Source organism: Gavialis gangeticus, unplaced genomic scaffold, assembly GCF_001723915.1.
Source record: "Gavialis gangeticus isolate Ggan-Ray unplaced genomic scaffold, GavGan_comp1, whole genome shotgun sequence".
Classification (NCBI taxonomy): domain Eukaryota; kingdom Metazoa; phylum Chordata; order Crocodylia; family Gavialidae; genus Gavialis; species Gavialis gangeticus.
Window position 1 is genome coordinate 209,347,713 of NW_017728992.1, and position 798 is coordinate 209,348,510.

General features: G+C 52.1%; 1 protein-coding gene across 1 annotated transcript in view; it reads left to right on the plus strand.

The window, feature by feature from the left end:
- The window catches only part of LOC109305256 (putative IQ motif and ankyrin repeat domain-containing protein), a 94,778-nt gene that overhangs the window by 72,113 nt on the left and 21,867 nt on the right, over nt 1-798 (plus strand). The window lies entirely within an intron of this gene.

A 798-nucleotide genomic window follows, 5' to 3' on the forward strand; every position in this document is an offset into this window, starting at 1 on the left:
GTCCAGAGGAGGGCCACTCGTATGATCAGGGGGCAGCAAGGCAGGCCCTACGAGGAGAGGCTACGGGACCTGAACCTGTTCAGCCTCCACAAGAGAAGGCTGAGGGGGGATCTAGTGGCCTGTTACAAACTAGTTAGGGGGGACCAACAGGCATTGGGGGAGTCCCTGTTCCCCCAAACACTACCAGAAGTGACTACAAATAACAGTCACAAGCTGGCAGAGGGTAGATTCAGACTAGACATCAGGAGGCGCTACTTCACTGTCAGGGTGGCTAGGATCTGGAACCAACTTCCAAGCGAAGTGGTGCTGGCCCCTACCCCGGGGGTCTTTAAGACAAGGCTAGATGAACACCTTGCTGGGATCGTTTGACCCCAGCACTTTTTCCTGCCAAAGCAGGGGGTCAGACTCAATGATTTGCTTAGGTCCCTTCTGACCCAACTATGAAACTATGATTTAGATTTCATAGATTTCATAGACATTAGAGCTGGAAGGGACCTTGGAAGATCGAGTCCAGCCCCCTGCCCGATGGGCAGGAAGTCAGCTGGGGTCATAGGATCCCAGCAAAATAAGCATCCAAATTTCTCTTGAAGGCTTTCAATGTAGGTGCTTGAACCACCTCCGATGGCAGGCTGTTCCAGGCCTTGGGGGCTCGGACAGTAAAGTAATTCTTCTTTATGTCCAGCCTGCAATGGTTTTGCAGTAGTTTATAACCGTGCAACCTTGTCATCCCTTGGGGCGCTCTGGTGAACACACGTTCCTCCAGATACTGGTGGTCACCCCTGATAAACTCATAGGTGG